At 41.3% G+C, this 18,272-nt stretch overlaps 1 protein-coding gene across 3 annotated transcripts in view; it reads left to right on the forward strand.

Moving 5' to 3' along the window:
- The window catches only part of PDGFA (platelet derived growth factor subunit A), a 101,137-nt gene that overhangs the window by 36,661 nt on the left and 46,204 nt on the right, over positions 1–18,272 (forward strand). The gene's annotated exons all lie outside the window — the stretch shown is intronic.

Below are 18,272 nucleotides of genomic sequence, written 5' to 3' on the forward strand. Positions count from 1 at the left end.
ATGGGTATCTTGGTTTTATGTTGTCTAGACTTCAGATACATATTGATGTACATATGTATAGTCATGGATGGAAAGGAAGTGGATTGTTGGCATTATCATGAGCACTAAAAGGTCTTAACTCGACATTTTTATTGCCCCCGAAACATGAAGCAGGTGGGATCAGGCTCCTTACATAAGTACTGTAATGGTTTTTATGTTTTTTGTTTACATAACCACATTGGGGATGTAAATTATACTGTAAGAGCCCATTCACATTGAGGCGACATAATGGAAGTCTATGCAGGTCGCTCCGAGGTCGCCCCAAAGTAGTACAGGAACCTTTTTCTAAGTCGGAGCGACTTGTGTTGCTCCTATTAGAACGGGTCCTGTACTACTCAATGGACGGCGACATACCGCGACTTGTCAGGCTGACAAGTCGCCTGACAAGTCGCGCTAATGTGAATGGGCTCTAATAAGGTCATGTTTTCTTTGCAATGTTCACATGAAGACCCCACCCCGCTGAGGGTTTACCCTGAGTGGCCGAGTGTTTCTGCACAGTTGGTGTTCTGAACAATGGTGGTTTTTGGTTGACTCCATGGTGTCTGCGTAGAGTTTTTCATGTTGTACTGTATAATCATTCTGGTAAAATGTATCTCTCTATTGCTGGAATGATCTTGCCTTGATGTCTTGGGACAGAAAGGAATTCTAATGTCTGTACCTGACCCTTTCTTTTTTTAAGGTGTTTATTTAGCACATTTTAGGTATAACTTACAAAAAGAGGCCATCAAAATACAGGATGGCACTATAGTCAGCTATGAAGAGCCCCAATAGCAGCAGTAGCCAAAGAAGTAAAGTATATCGCAGATTTTGGAGACATTCATTCTTGTTCTTCATTTTTGCATATGTTTTGTAGGAGAACCTCTCTACGTGAATGTTGCCTTTAGTGTATTGTATAAGTCTCTTGCTGGGTAATTTTACCTACATTTTGATTTAGCATACTCTTTGCCTACTGGTAACATTGAGATCCCTTGTTAATTCGATATTGAACTTGGCCGGCTGCTTTGTTCCTTATGATGATTTATGTGCGTTAACACCTATCACCTATCACCATGTGATTTTTTCCATTGTAACTGGACCCTCTCATTTTCAGTTTTTTATGCTTTCAGTCCAGATATTGACCATAAAGCCACCTTTTAGGATAATATAAATGACTTCCTGTCCAGCATAAGGAAGGGCACACACAAAGGAAGGAGTGTGCAGGAGGTTATAGCAGGAGGTGACTTTTGTCCTGTTTGTAGACAGGAAGTGAGACATGCAAACAGTGGACAAGAAATCAGACATGCACATACTGTACAATGCAGAAGGAGAGAGCTGGGGAAGGGGGCACTGTATTGGGCGTATGGGCAACGCTGTATCTTGGCCTAGGCCAACTAGGCCTGGGCCTAGGGCGGCACTTTGCAGGGGGGCAGCAATAAAGCTCCGCTGCATGAAAAGGCAGGCAGGTCCTTGTACTACACATTTGATGGAAGCTCAAAAGGAGATTGTATAAGAATATGGCCAGCTTAAGGCTCACCATGCATGTTACAAAAGGTGGAGCCTAAAGAGGAAGGGATGTGGTTTACAGATGGCAGGGTGGGTCTTAAACAGGAAGGGGCGTGGTTTTAACAGGAAGGGGTGGCTCATATTTAATTTAGGGGTTGCACAAGTTTAGTCAGGCCTAGGGCATCACAAACCCTAAATACACCACTGCCTATGGGTTGTTGTGATGTTGTTTGTGTCCTGTTTTAACTTTCTTCTGCTCTGAAATAGCAAAACTGACTATTTTTGTAAAATAGTACAAAATGCAGTACCTCAAATGACTCAGGTTTCATTTTTTTGGACAGCATTATTAAATATTATGAGGGGAAACTGGAGGCACACTAACCATGCTGGTATCTGTAGTATCTCAACAACTGATTTGCAGATTGGCTTAAGCAGTTACATGTAGCAGCAGAAAAGTATTTTTTTTACTAATGTAGTTGGAGAACTTACATAAGTTAACCACCACTGAAAGTTTGTTGGCTTGGATTTGGCCAGTGTTGGCCTCAAGTAAATCATCTCTTTCCTTATTATACATGGCCATGCCATTCTAAACCAGGTTGTGTCCAATAAAACAAGAAACTGTTTTGTTTAAAAGAGGGGATCCTAAAAGTTTAATGTTAGTTTGGCCACCAGAGGCTGTGTGCCTACAGACCTTAGTCATGGCTGGCACCCAACCCCTTTTTTAAATGACTATGTTTTTGGTAAAATAACATGTTCCTTGGTTCCTTAAAATGTGTCTACTGGATCCTAAACATTAGAAACTACTTAATTGTTCAATATTGTATCCAGCTATGCAGTACATTTAGGCTCCATGTACATGGGACGTTGTAAATGGCCGTTTAGGAGCAGTTGGGCGTTTTTTTCAGAAGCCCCTGAACCCACCTACATGTTATCTTATCTGTTCATGTACACCAGGTCGTTTACAGTCATTTGCAGGCAGTTGACTTCAGGGACGTTTTTTGGAAAGCAATTATTTGCGTTTGAACGTGTGTTTCCTGGCGTTTCAAACGCAAAAAGACGACCGAACGCGGCCGAACGCGACCGAACACGATGACCCGCATTTAGCGCTCACGTTTTTCCATTTTAAAGGGGAATGATTTTTTGACCTCTAGGAACGGTTCTAAACGCAAACGCCCGCTAAACGCGGGTGCAAACGCGACCTAACGGATGTTTTAAACGTCCTAAAAATTCCAGCATTCAAAGGGACTTTTAACAACGTCCCGTGTACATGAAGCCTTACTGTTTTGTTAGTGCTTATTGGTCTTTATTAAATGCAACTCAACTTTTCTTTATGTATAATGTTTTGTGCTAACACAATCTAGAAGATGCTTGTATGGACTACTGATATGCCTTAAAAATATGTCTGTAAAAGTTCCCACAGCACTTAAAATACTTGGTACTGTATTTATGTACTGCATTGTTTTATGCAATCGGTTGGATTTGGTTGGAAATGATAGAACAGAAATGGAGAAGCATTTAGAAAAAAACGTGTTAACATCAAAAACTTTTTTTTTTTCTCAACCATCTTCGATTCTGATAAGCGCTGGAACTTTTTTTGTGTACACACACTCATTTTAAGGAAACTGTCATGTTTTTAAACCTGTAAAAAACAAACCACCTGCAGAAGACATTTGATGGCCACCTGCCCCCCCTGCACATTCCTTTGATCTTTGCTCCTTTCAAGAGCTGCACATCGTTCTGTGGAATCTTCACATCCAACATTTCCAGAAGTGTTGTTGTTCTATCTGCCAGCCGTTATGTCACTATAATGCCGGATGGAACCATGGAATGGGTCAGAGGACCAAGCATTCAACATATCAAGAAATATGTCAGATGTGAAAATTCTGCTGAAGGCCACATCTCTGCAGGGAGCTTAGATCCGCGAGTCAGAGTATGAACCTTTTTTATTTTATTTTTTTTAAAGCGGCTTTAACACAAAGTCAAAACTATATTGCAGCTCACTAATTTTAATACTTTAAAATATGAACTCCAAACAGACACATGCTTCACATACATATGAGTGAAATCTATAACCTACAAAAAATACTGATCTGCTAGTCTTTTGCTCCATGCTGCTACACTATATTGTCCAAAATATTGGGACGCCTGCCTTTACACACACCTTGATGTCATCCCAGTCTTAGTCCGTAGGCTTCAATATTGAGTTGGCCCACCCTTTGCAGCTATAACCGCTTCAACTCCTATGGAAAAACTGTTCACAAGGTTTAGGAGTGTGTCTATGGGAATGTTTGACCATTCTTCCAGAAGCGCATTTGTGAGGTCAGGCACTTATGTTGAACAAGAAAACCTGGCTCACAGTCTTTGCTCTCATTCATCCCAAAGGTGTTCTATCAGGTTGAGGGCAGGAGGCCAGTCAAGTTCCTCCACCCTAAAGGCCCGTACACACGATAAGAAAATCTGAAGGGAAATTTCGTCCGACGACCGATCTGCCGACTTTCGGATTGTTATTATGGTGCTTTCGACAGCCGACTCCAACTTTTCGGCTGACAAAATCCTGATGTGCAGGCTATAAAATGTTTGTTGTCCGTAAAACAACGTCCGATTTTCGTCTCATTAGTACAGATTTCGACGGAAAAAAATCTTAAGAGCAAGACTAGGCATGTTCAGAGACGAAAAAACACATACAAAGCAATCCAACACATGACATCACTTCTGAAGTAGAATTCTGTCGTATGGGAAAATTCGTATGTAAATAACCTCTTCACTTTCCACATCAGACTAGCATGCCACAAAAAACGGACGACAGATCGTTCGATAATCTGATCGTGTGTACAGGGCTTCAACTTGCTCATCTGTGTCTTTATGGACTTGCAGTGGTCCAAATCATTTGGTGGAGGGGGAATTATGGTGCGGGGTTGTTTTTCAGGGGTTGGGCTTGGCCCCTTAGTTTCAAGAGAACTCATAAGGCACCAGCATATCAAGAAATTTTGGACAATTTCATGCTTCCAACCTTGTGAGAACAGTTTGGGGATGGCCCCTTCCTGTTATAACATGAGAGCGCACCACTGCACAAAGCAAGGTCCATAAAGACATGGTTGAGTGAAATTGGGATGGAGGAACTTGACCGGCCTGCACAGAGTCCTGACCTTAACCCAATAGAACACCTTTGGAATGAATTAGAGCAGAGACTGCGAGCCTGACCTCACAAATGCGCTTCTGGAAGAATGGTCAAAAATTCTCATAAACACACTTCTAAACCTTGTGGACAGCCTTCCCAGAAGAGTTGAAGCTGATATAGCTGCAAAGGGTGGGCCAACTTAATATTGAACCCTATGGACTAAGACTGGGGTTGGGCTTGGCCCCTTAGTTTCAAGAGAACTCATAAGGCACCAGCATATCAAGAAATTTTGGACAATTTCATGCTTCCAACCTTGTGGGAACAGTTTGGGGATGGCCCCTTCCTGTTATAACATGAGAGCGCACCACTGCACTAAGCAAGGTCCATAAAGACATGGTTGAGTGAAATTGGGATGGAGGAACTTGACCGGCCTGCACAGAGTCCTGACCTTAACCCAATAGAACACCTTTGGAATGAATTAGAGCAGAGACTGCGAGCCTGACCTCACAAATGCGCTTCTGGAAGAATGGTCAAAAATTCTCATAAACACACTTCTAAACCTTGTGAACAGCCTTCCCAGAAGAGTTGAAGCTGATATAGCTGCAAAGGGTGGGCCAACTTAATATTGAACCCTATGGACTAAGACTGGGATGCCATTAAATTTCATGGGCGTGTAAAGGCAGGCGCCCAATACTTTTGACAATATAGCGTAAATCAGAGAGAATAACCAGGTTGTTGATCTCTACTTCAGTGCAGTTAAGCATCAAAGCTAACTCCCCTCCAGCCTGCTGCCTGGGCAATGAATGAACATCACCATACTGATGAGATCATCATTCTGCTCAAGTAAGCTTCCAATCTTGACAGCACTGTAAACTGCAGTTGAGGCCGGTTCCTCACTTTGCTTCCTCCCATCCAGCTAAAATAAAGACAGATTTACTGTATACTAGCGGCATTTAAAAATGAATTATTTTGAAAGAATACATAGCTGGATTGATGGCGATCTCTGGAGTTCAGCTTTAGTAATATAATGACTACAGTATACTGTTTTGGCACTTTTCCACTGCAAGTACCAGCTCGGCTCTACTCGGCCCTGCTTGGCCCGGTTTGCTTTTTCACTGCTGGTACCGCATGGTACGGTGTTGGAACGGTTCGGTACGGTTTGGTATGGTTTGCTTTTCCACTAAAGAAGTACTAAAGTTAAGTGGGTGGGATAACAACGATTCTCTGACCAATCAGTGGCTAGTAGTGACTGCATGCAAAGGATTGTGGGATATGGTACCGGTATGATACCTCTTGGAACCACAATCGAGGTGGTACTGTTTTAGAGAGCCGTACCGTTCGGTTCCATGCAGTGGAAAAGTGCTGCCGTACCGTACCGAACTGTTCCTACACCGTACCGTGCGGTACCAGCAGTGGAAAAGCACAAAAGCGAGCCGAACTGTTCGGTTCCATGCAGTGGAAAAGCGCCATAAGTCACCTTTTTTAAATGTGATGTTTAAAACCCTGTTTACTATTGTTGGATCTGGGTGGAATCTGTGTGGTTTTTTGAAAGTCAACCAGCAGTTTGCAATGGCCAGTGTGGTCCTGGACACACAGAAACACACACCTTTGCGGTGATTGTCTGTTGAAAACGGAGATATGGATTGTTGATTTTTCTGTGAATCATCACAGTCAAAAGAAAAACATAGACTTGGTTAAGAATCCAGTCTTACTGCTTATTTATTGCTGGATAATCTGTTTTACCAGACTGTTTGGAGTAAAAAAACTAAAAAGGCTTGGAAAACTTCCACAAACATGATAAATAGCCCTGGTCTCATATCTACCACTCTCTGTGTGTGGAACGGATATGTGAAAATGGAGCAAGCACCCGCCAATTTATCCTAGAACAGTCAAAGGACAGAAGGTCAACATGGATGTTAGAAGAAGGAGCGTTAAATGCATAAAACTGGAAGCTCAACCCTTCACCTCCCTGCATAGACAATAGAGCACAGTGTACGTTATACCGCAGCGCCTGGCTACTTTGTGGGGGCTTTTTGCAGTTGACAAGCAGCATTTTCTAAATCTGGCCTCAGTGCTTGGATGGCCTTGTGTGGCGTCATTTAGCAAATTGTACGGGAGGGTCACACAGGATGTGGTGGAAAGTGTTACACGTTGGTGGATGGCTCTGGAATGTTTTCACTGTTTGTACCCTGTCTAGTTTTTATAAATACTTCCTTTTTAATAAAACAGAGGCATTTTCTTTCAATGGGATGAAATACTGAGATCATGTCTTTAAAAGCTGGTTGGTAGGCATGTAGGAACACCAGAAGATAAATGATAACGCTGGGCGACCAGACAAGGGCATCTGTCTAAATATTTCACTTCAAGTTGGCAAACACTCTTCCCGCTAAAGTCTAATTACAGAGAGCTGAGTAACTTTAAATAACTAAACCAGCTTCATTATAAATGACTGCTACTCTCCTTGGAAGCAGCAGGGGAATTAGGACATTTAAAGAGCCAATAAAATGGGTATTGGTTTACACAAGAACAACTTCCTATGTCATTTTTCAAACACCGGTTAGGGAAGTGCATGTAAGTATGTATATATGTGTGCGGTGTATGTGTGTATGTGTGTAAATATACCATGTGGGTGTGTAAATGTGTGTGTATATATATATATGTGTGTATGTATGTGTATATATATGTATGTGTGTGTATATATATATATATGTGTGTATGTATGTGTATATATATGTATGTGTGTATGTATGTATGTGTATATATATATATATGTGTATGTATGTATGTGTATATATTATATATATATATGTGTGTGTGTGTGTGTGTGTGTGTGTGTGTGTGTATATATATATATAAATACAGTATCTCACAAAAGTGAGTACACCCCTCACATTTTTGTAAATATTTTATTATATCTTTCCATGTAACAACACTGAAGAAATGACACTTTTCTACAATGTAATGTAGTGAGTGTACAGCTTGTATAACAGTGTCAATTTGCAGTGTGTGTGTGTATGTATTGTGTGTACTGTACGTATGTATAAGAGCTGCACGATTCTGGATAAAATGAGAATCACCATTTTTTTTGCTTAGAATAAAGATCACGATTCTCCAGTGATTCTCAGCTTAACATCATCTTTTACATTATACAAAAACAATTGGGCTAACTTTACTGTTTATTTATTTATTTTTTTTTAATCCATTAAAGTATGTTTTTTCCCCAAAAAACTGCGTTTGAAGGACTTCTGCGCAAGTACAGTGTGACATAAAAGATCGCAATGATCACCATTTTATTCTCGGGTCTCTGCTAAAAAAAATATATATAAATATAACTGTTTGGGGTTTCTAAGTAATTTTCTAGCAAAAAATACTGATTTTAACTTGTAAGCAACACGTTTCAGAAAAAGGCCTGGTCTTTAAGAAGTTAAACTGCCCTCACTTACAGAGGGAAGTTCATTCCTTTTATCTAAGGCTACATTCACACCTGAGCGTAGCGTTTTCGCGCTTTTTTTACAGCGATTTTACCATGATTTTTACCGCGATTTTTACCGCGATTTTACCGCGATTTACAGGCGTTTTTTGTGCAGGCGTTTTTAGATTGAATAGAGACCAATGGAAAACGCCTGTAATCTGCCCAAAAAGAAGCTCATGTACTTTTTTGAGCGTTGGGCGTTTTGCTCACAGCGTCAAAACGCTCAGATGTGAACAGGGGCCATTGAAATGAATAGGGTTTGTCTTGTTGGGCGTTTTGAGAGCTGATCCTAGAGCAGAAAAACTCCCCAAAAACGCCCCAAAACGCCTACATGTGAACGGAGCCTAAAAGAAGGAAATGATACATTGTAAAACATTGTGTTTATAGTTATCTAGCAGCCTTAAAGAGGAAGTAAACCCTCCTCTGCAACTTTTACCTATAGGTAAGCCTATGATAAGGCTTACCTATAGGTACTGTAAAAATCTCCTAAACATGTACCGTTTAGGAGATATTTACCTTTCATGCAGCCAGTGACGTCACTGGCGCATGCGCTCTGAAGGAACGGCCGCTGGTGCCGTTCCTTCAGAGCCCCGTGCTGTGACCGTCGGCTCCCGCTCGCGTGCGTAGGAGTGTCGTCACCGCGGCTCCGGCCAATCAGATGGCCGGATGCCGCGATCCCGGAAGACGGGCGACTGGACATGACGCCCATCATATAGGTAAGCGGGTGGCACGGCGGGGGCTCGTTCTAAGGTAAGTACCTTATTGCGATGCATACTAGCTCATTATGTGTTTCTCTTTCAGGTTGAAAAAAAATAAAACCTCTTTAACAATGCTGATAAATATTTGGAGGCTCTTTTTTTCTTTTTTTTGAAAGCTGTGAGTGAGCAGAGTAACTGCTCTGTAATCGAGGACATGCCGTTTTAAGATCGTGGGGGGCGTGTGAATGGAGATTGCGTTTTTTTAACAAGTAATCGTGCAACACTAGTATGTGTGTATGTTTATGTGTGCGTGTATGTGTTTATATATATATATATATATATATATATATATATATATATATATATATATATATATATATATATATATATATAAAATCACTGACAGGTTAAGTGAATAACATTGATTATCTCATTACGATGGTATTTGAAAGTCAGCTGGATATATTGGGCAGCAAGAAAACTTTTTCCATGTAGTTGATGTGTTTAGAGCAGAAAACATGGGCATCGCAGTTTGTTGTGTATGGGGCTGTGTAGCTGCAGACTGGTCAGGGTGTCCATGCTTACCCGCGTCCACAACCAAAAGCGTCTACAATGTGAGCTTTGAAACTGGACCATGGAGTGATGGAAGAAGGTGGCCTGGTCTGATTAATCACAATTGTTTTAAATCATGTGGATGGCCGAGTCCATGTGCGTTGCTTATCTGAGGAAGAGATGCACTATTGGAGGAAGGCAAGAGGTGGTGACAGTGTGATGCAATGTTCTCCTGGGAAATCTTGGGTCCTGCCATTCATGTGGATGTTACTTTGACATGTGCTACCCACCTACACATTTTTGCTGACCAAGTACACCCCTTCATGGAAATTCCCTGATGGCAGTGGCGTCTTTCAGCAGGATTATGCACCCTGCCATACTGAATGGTTTGAGGAACATAACAACGAGTTGGAAGTGTTAACTTGGCCTTCAAATTCTATAAATCAAAATCCATTGAGCATCTGTGAGATGTGCTGAAAAACAAGTCTGAGCCCCCTTGGAGCCCCCACCTTGTAACTTACAGGATGTCTGCTACTGATGGCTTGATGACAGATACCATAGTATACCTTAAGAGTTCTTTCTAGTGACATCTATGCCGCAAGGGGTCTGGGCAGTTTTGTGAGCAAAAGGGGAACCTACTCGCTATTAGATGGGTCATCATAATGATAAGTTAGGCTGATCAGTGTTTTTTGTGTGCGTATAAATATATATGTATAGAATTCAGGTGTTTTGAGCAAACAGTCTTGTTAATGCTCCAACTTACAAAGACATTTTTTTGTGACCGACAGCTTAGGAAAAGCTCTTTCTGTTCCAGCATGGTAGCGCCCCTGTGTAAAAAGGTCATGTGACCTGTACAGAAACCTGATCACAACCTTACTGAACACCTTTTGGCATTAAAGTTATTGAAAAGTCTAATTTTTTTTCTATTAAAATAACAAACATGATATACTTACCTCCTTTGTGCAGTTGGTTTTGCACCGGGCAGCCCAGATCCTCCTCTTCTCGGGTCCCTGGGTGGAGCTCCTGGCCCCTCCCTCCTGTTGAGTGTCCCCACAGCAATTAGCTTGCTGTAGGGGCACCCGGGCCGAGCTGCAGCTCCTTACAGCCATTCAGAAACGGATCTGCCTTTCGCCCCCCCCCCCCCTCTCCTGATGAGTGAACTAAGTTTGATTGACAGCAGTGGAAGCCAATGGTGCCACTGCTGTGTCTCAGCCAATCAGGAGAGCGTTCTGGATGGCTGAGGCACTCATGGACATTGTTGGATAAAGAGGGGGCTCAGGTAAGTATTAGGGGGACTGAGGGGGGGCTGCTACACACATAAGGCTTTTTATTTTAATGCATAGAATGCATTAAGATTAAAAACATTCTGACTTTACAACCCTCTTAATAGGAATGCCGATTCTTAGCCAGGACTTCTTGTCCAATATTAGTTCCTGACCTCACAAATGCCCCTTTAGCTGAATGGGCACCATTTCCCACTGACACAGCCCATATTTTTGTGTAGGGCCTTTTCAAAAATGTAGGCTGTTATAGCTGCAGATGAGGGGGGGGGGGGTCAACTCTATATTATTGCCCATAGTTAAAAAAAATGCTAATACAAATATGTGAAATGGGCAGGTGTCCACAAACATATTTTGAATGCATTATATAGAGGCTTGTAAAACCCGATGTTGTTGGTAAGTTTCCAGGTTGGTACTGAAATAGCTAAAAGCACTCTAAAGGCTTGCATCTGTGGGGGCAAAAGTTAAGTGAGAAATGTTTCTTGCCATGCAAGAATGCAAAAGTAACTTGAAGTATTCCTCTTCTGTATGTCAAGGACTATACGGCTGAAGACCATCCTGTGTAATATGATTATCAGGTTGGGTTAAACCAGGCCTTAATTAAGCTATATCTAAATTTTTGTGCCTCGTTCTGAAAAGAATACATAACTATAGTGCAGGGCTGCCAAGATATTCACTTTATAAAACCACACAAAGTGCACCACATTTTAGGTTTGTAAAAACACTGTGTTAATGAAAATGTCATACCTGTAGGCCTTTATATCACCCATGACACCTGGCTGAAATACTTCCAATGCTTAAACTACTGTGTTCTAGGTTATTTTCGGGGCATGGGCTACAACAAATTGGCCACCTTTCTTTGAGGACAACTAAAGACAAATACCACATTCGTTTTCCTGAAATGGAGGAGGAGTTGGGTTATACTGCCCTCTACAGGAGTAGGACACTAGGCAGAAAAAAAGTACTGGCTACCCCTATGGGCAGTCCCGGAGGGTACATCCTCTCTCTTCCTGCATAGGATGTCAGTAGGCATCCTTTATGGGTGACAGAAATGGCCTACAGGTATGACATTTGCATTAAGGTGGTTCTAAATGCAGAAGTTTTTTTTTTATCGTACTGCCTTTTATGTAATACGATAAAAAAATGTGTGAAGCAGCCCTCCTCACCCCCCCCAACACTTACCTCAGCCCCATCTCAATCCAGCAATGTTGCATGAGAGCCTCGGCTGTCCAGGACTCTGTCATTGGCTTCCACTTCCAATCAAAGTCAGTGAGCCAATGAGGAGGGAGAGGGGTGTGGCCGAATCACGGCTCTGTGTCTAAATGGACACACAGAGCAGTGGCCTCTGCTCAGATGGTCCCATAGCAAGCTGCTTGCTGTGGGGCCACTTGGCAGGAGGGAGGGCCAGACGTGCTAGCGAGGGACCCGAGGAGAGGAGGATCCGGGCTGCTCTGTGCAAAACCAACTGCACAGAGGAGGTAAGTATAACATGTTTGATATTTTTAAACAAACAAAAAAACAAGACTTTAATATCACTTTAAACAATATTTTTTTACAATTCACACAGTGTATTTTACTACTGGGGCCCCTTGCCTGCATGGGCAAGTTTATGTTAGGGAAATTAGGCCCACATAGGGAAATAGATCCACACATATGCGGTGTAGGAAACGCAGCGAGCCCTGCGCATTTCCCGTACTGCATTGCAATTGCGCTGTGTTTGCAATCCGCTGCAGACTTCAATGCAAAAATAACGACACCCAAAAAGAATCGCAAATCGCACGGGACAAAATGCCCATGAGGTGTGGTTGCAGTGCAGCTCCATTAAAGGTGCGATTTGAATCCATTTAAAATAAATGGGCTCAAATTGCACCGCATTGAATGGCATGTGAATTGCACATGAATGCGGTGTAGTTCCTGTGTGATTCACATGGGAGTTATAGTGTGAACCGGGGCTTAAAATGATATCAGACCCTCCTTTTTTAGCACTTAATTACTTACCGAGTATGCAGCTGCTTTATCTTTTAATCCTTCTCTATGTTCCTGTTTTAAGCTGGTGCCGTGACTGCTGGTTTTCTGCATCAGGTTAGCTCCTTTCTCTTGCACCATTCTATGGAACCAACTTTTTATGCAGGGAGTAAACTTGCCTCCTTACATTGTGTGCATCAATAGAAACACACATCCCTGTAGCCTAGGATGGCAAAGGAACTCCTCTGTGGGATATTTATTTTATTGTACTTAGTGTGTTAACCACTTAAGGACCGCCTGCTGCAGATATACTACGGCAGGCTGGCCCTTCTGCGTGAACCAACGTAGCTCTACGTCGGTCACGCTCCTACAGCTAGGGGACTCTGATGCACAGGTCAGGCGGCTCCGATTGCCGCCAGGCACCCGCGATCGCTCCCCGCTGATCGAGAAGGACGGTCAGCTATTGTAAACACAGCTGACCGTTCTTTTCTTTGGAATGATCACAGAGTGCCTGTGATCCTTCTATATAGGATCACATGTCTCTATGATCATTTCAAAAGCTCAACCCGCATACAGTTAGAAAACACTCCCCTAGGCTTACATTTAACCCCTTGATCACCCACAGTATTAACCCCTTCCCTGCCAGTGTCATTATTACAGTAACAGTGCATATTTTTAGCACTGATTATTGTAGTAATGTCATTGGTCCCCCCAAAATTGTCAAAAATATCAGTTAAGGGCCCCATCTGTCCGCCGCAATGTCGAAGTCCCACTAAAAATCACAGATCGTCGCCATTACTAGTGAAAAATCTTTCCCGTAGTTAGTAGACGTGATAACTTTTGCGCAAACCAATTAAAATACGCTTATTGCTATTTTGTTTTTTACCAAAAATATGTAGCAGAAAACAAATTGGCCTAAAATGTTAAAAAATCCGATTTTTTATTTTTTTTTGGGAATGTTATATAGCAGAATGTGAAAAATATTGGTTTTTTTTTTTCAGAATTGTCACTATTTTTTTGTTTATAGCGCAAAAAATAAAAATCGCAGAGGTGATCAAATACCACCAAAAGAAAGCTCTATTTGTGGGGGAAAAAAGACATCAATTTTATTTAGGTACAGTGTCGCATGACCGCGCAATTGTCCGGTAAAATAACGCAGACCAATCAAAATATGCTTATTGCGATTTTTTTTTTTTTAACAAAAATATGTAGCAGAAAACAAATTGTCCTAAAATGTTAAAAAAAAATCAAAATTTTTACATTTTTTTTTGGTAATGTTATTTAGCAGAATGTGAAAAAATACCACCAAAAGAAAGCTCTATTTGTTGGAAAAAAGGGACATCAATTTTATTTAGGTACATTGTCGCACGTCCGCGCAATTGTTCGTTAATGTAACGCAGTGCCGAATCACAAAAAATGGCCTGGTCATTAAGGGGGCAAAACCTTCCGGTCCAGAAGTGTTTAAAATAAAATCACTGAGGGTTTAATACTACTATAAGGAGATTTTAGCTGTCCATAGATGGTCTGAATTTTGGCCGTTCAGCCGGGAACAGCCAAGATTCAAACCATCTATGGGCAGGCTGAATGTACCCAAGTCGATCCATTGATCAACTTGGGTACAACCCGCATATTGGATTTTCGTCATGCAATTATTGCCAGCGGCTATAGCTGTTAGTAATAATTACTGTGTTCTCCCTGCAGGGACGGCTCCCTACGCCCCTGTGGTTGCAGGAAAGAAAGTTGCACCACCTGGCCTGCCTTTTTTGTGAAAATGCTGAGCCTGTAATAGTAAAAAAAGGAAAACAACCCTCCAAAGGTCTCAAATAGTAAGGATTCTAATAGAACAAAAAGGAAAAAACCCTCCAAAGGTAATAGTACTCCAGAAGTCTCTAATAGTAAGGATTCAGCACTAATATTTCATGGTCGTTGAGGCCTAACTTTTATGTTCTGTCAGTCAACGATTTAGTAAGCCAGTTATGGGTTAAAACTGGAAGGGACTGTAGTCCTCCAGTAAAAATTAAGAAGCCCATTCCTTCTTTGTCCAATCAAACAGGTAACCCCTAGACAGAGTTGTATAAAGTACTCGAAACCCATACTTGAGTAAAAGTACAAGTGCTCAATCAAAAAGTGACTTGAGTAGAAGTGGAAGTGCTCTATCAAAAAGTGACTTGAGTAGAAGTACTGAAGTATTTTTTGTACTTAAGTATTGCAAGTAGTTTTTTTAAAAATTTTGCTACTCAAGTACTGAAAGTAAAAGTACAAGTACTGTGTAATGTAGTTATTAAAGAAAGAAGTCAAAAGTTTGAACATCATATTGTTTTTTAATTTTTCAAATGCAGCTTTTATTTATACATACAGTAGCTTTTATTTTCATATGCGCTGATAATACACATGTTTTGAACTTCATGAAACCTGCCATCTACTGTTCTGGCAGTGGTAATTTTTATAATTGTAACGAGTAACTATGCAGCACAAAAAAAAAATATCGGAGTAGAAGTATTGAAATCATTGAAAAAATGTAGTGAAGTAAAAGTAGAAGTAGGAGAAAAAAATTCTTCTCTAGGAAAGTACAGATACCGCCTTTCGGTACTTAAGTACAGTAGTGAAGTAGCTCTACTTAGTTACTATACATCTCTGCCCCTAGACCACCCCTAGTTGGCTCGCTGACATCTCCAAAGTCCAATCTCCTTCCCTTCCACTCCCTCCTTGCCCTCATGTATCTCACCACGTTGTACATTGATGACTCATTCTGTATCTCGTCTGTTACTCCCAACGTCTACAGAAAACGAGACTATTCCAAGCTTGCTCTTTTAAAGCAGATTTTATTGTGGATGCTTGCTCTGATGATTAATGTGTGTAAGGCTCTAAATTATATTTATGGCACAACATCATTTCCACATCAGTTGAGTCTTGCAGAGCCAGAATACCACATCATATTGTACTTTCATGAATCGCAGAGCATGGGTTATGATTAACTTCACAAAGTCATTTCTGGTTTTTCAAATAGCCCTCTGTTCTTGAAATGAAGACTTCTGATGTGTCCTGGTTTGTAGATGTGGGGAGCTGAACCCAACATGTATTCTTTGTATCCAGCTTGGCTTAAAGTCTGCCCGAACTTACACAACTTGGCCAATGCGTTCATCACAAATGTGTAGCCTTCCAGCAAAACTGAAATAGACTGTAATTTAAGTGTTGTGCTGCTTCCAGTTTGTTTCTCTGAGTCGCAGAAAGTAAATTTGGAGGTCGTTTGTATGTTTTTTTTTTTCTTTTGAAGCCCATAATTTATAAAAGTTGGAACAAAATAATAAGCGATTTTTATTGATTTTGTAGAATCATCCTTACAGCATTGATCTGACATATGCAGTGCTCAGTCATTACCTATAGGGCCATACAACTGATTTCCTCCCAGCCACACACCAGTCATATATAAACTCCCACCCTTATGCCTCGTACACACGCATCAATTATTGGCCGTGAATTTTCGGCCAACGTCCGATCGGTCGATTTTCGGCTTGTTAGTATGATGCTTTCGACAACCGACTCCGACTTTTCGGCCGAAAAAAATCTGGTGTGCAGGCTATAAAATTTTTGTTGGCCGTCTACACAACGGCCGATTTTCCGTCAGTCAGTACAGATTTCGGCAGACAAAAATCTGATGAGCAAGACTGGGCATGCTCAGAGAAGAAAAAACACACCAAAAGAAAACCAGAACATGACATCACTTCTGATGTAGATTTTTGTTGGCCGAGAAAATTTGTGTGCAGTCTAGGCACATTTCAACCAACACAACAACACTGGACAAAAGACGGCCGATCGGTCGGCCGATAATCGTTGCGTGTGTACAAGGCATTACTCTCCATAACATTTCTTATATTAAGGGTCTCAACTGTTGGCTGAGATTGCTGATCCGAAGTCGGTCGGCTGCTGGTTTTACCTCATGCACATCCAAAAGAAGCCGACCGACTTCTGTCGGACCAGCTGCCATACACATGGGCCAAATGTCGCCCAAAATTCTGCTCATGTGTACTAGGCTTTACAGTAGTCAGGCATATCGATACCCATCCCCCCTTAGTGGGTCATTCAGGCAGGATAGGAGCAGTGTTAGTGGCGGTTCACATTTATGCGATCACAAACATTGCATATAAATCACAGCGCACTGCTCTGCAAATCACATGCCATGTCTGTGCAATGTGAATTGGCTGGATTCGCATTGCATTCGGACACAACTTGCACAGAACCCTTTTTTGGGTCCGCACCAGAATTGGATCGCATGGGTGTTCACACCTATGCGATCCAATTCATGTCCGAAACTGACAGTTTGCACTGCGATAAGCAAACTGATTTCGGGGTGTCATTAACTTTGTATTGACATCCCGGCGATTTGCATATGGCAGTGTGAACTGCCTGCGAGTTGAATGCGATGCGGGAACTTGCAGTGGATTCGCAGGGTTCCTGCATTGCTTATGTATGAACCAGGACTTAATTTCGTTTAATATTTTCATCAACAAAATTAACACTATTTTAGTCGACTAAAATACGACTAAAAACTAAAACAATTCAGATGACTAAAATACGACTAAATCTAAGATGGCATTTTAGTCAAAAGACTAAAACTAAATTTAAATTTGATATCCAATTTAACACTGGTGAGATATCCCAACGGCTAAATCTGTATGTGTAGTGTGTGTTCAAACCTCAATACCATAAATAATAATGGTATTACAGATTTACTCCCGGGGTATATAATGAGTTTGCAAATTCTAAAAAAATGGTTAAATAATGCATTACAATTTAAATATATCCATTCGATTTTAGTTGTCTATAATACGACTAAACCTAAAACAATTCAGATGATTAAAACACGACTAAAACGAAATTAGCATTTTAGTCTAAAGACTTTGACTAAAACTAAATTCGACGTCAAAATTAAGACTGGATAGGTGACCTGACGCACTTCGTCATGAAACCTGGGGAAGGCACGTTATGGTTTTCAGAGTGCACAGCTAGTCCGGTGGGTTGCCTGTCCGATGAAGATGTTTGAGCGAAGGAATATAGGGGAAGAAAGTTCTGGCTGTTAGGACCAGAATTTTTTCTTTTCTAGAGAATTTATTCGTTGACTTGGTGGTTGCTGTCTGTAGACGTGTCTGAAAGACCTGATGTTCTGGATGGATTTTGTTGTGCATTCTCCTAATATAGTATGGAAGAATCTGGTTGTTACTAAAAACAGTTGTTTCTTCAGGCAGTTTTATACTCTACAGCTTAGGACATGCAAAGCAACATTTTTTTCTAATCTTTTAGCTGTTAATACTATCCTGACATTGTCAGCTCCATTTCCAATAGTCTGAGTTCTATAAATCATTGGGGCCGAGTTCAGCAAGCTTTTCACGATGCTTGGAAGACTGTGCTTGCATTCTCAAAGGCTTAGCTTCATGGATGGTCACAAAAAAGGATACCAGCGACCATTGTGATTTTAAATGGAGCTGCCTATAACTTTTAGGGCTGTGCTACATGCAAATACATACATCTTTAAATAAAAACATTTACTTACAGTACATGTTTATCCAGTTCTGGACCGGAAGGATTTGCCCCCTTAATGACCAGGCCATTTTTTGCAATTCGGCACTGCGTTACTTTAACGGAAAATTGCACGGTCGTGTGACACTGTA

This window comes from Pelophylax lessonae (assembly GCF_965119305.1).
Source record: "Pelophylax lessonae genome assembly, chromosome: 6".
In the NCBI taxonomy this organism is placed as follows: Eukaryota; Metazoa; Chordata; class Amphibia; order Anura; family Ranidae; genus Pelophylax; species Pelophylax lessonae.